The sequence below is a fragment of the Wasmannia auropunctata genome, unplaced genomic scaffold (genome assembly GCF_000956235.1).
Source record: "Wasmannia auropunctata unplaced genomic scaffold, wasmannia.A_1.0 LD336076.1, whole genome shotgun sequence".
Lineage (NCBI taxonomy): Eukaryota > Metazoa > Arthropoda > Insecta > Hymenoptera > Formicidae > Wasmannia > Wasmannia auropunctata.
The window spans coordinates 755,975-756,265 of record NW_012026814.1 but is presented as its reverse complement, the minus strand read 5'-3'; positions in this window follow the sequence as shown (position 1 = coordinate 756,265).

The following is a 291-nucleotide window of genomic DNA, read 5'->3' as shown; positions in this document are numbered from 1 at the left end:
ACTTATGAGATTCTCGATGAATTTGCGGCATCGCGCCGGAATCCCTATGTCGGATAAGTCCAGAATTAGAATTGCCGGACAAACATTGTCGAAAGCTCCTTGAATGTCCAGAAACACTGCAACCGTTTGTTCTGATCTGAGGAAGCCGGAGTGTATACAGGGTGATTCAGAATAACCCCGGTGTCCCTGAAAAGACGTATTCTTGACTCAATTCTAAGACGATTTTCCTTTACAAAAATTTTCTCCGAAGCTTAGTTTTGAAATTATAACGAGAAATAGTTAGCAAATTAA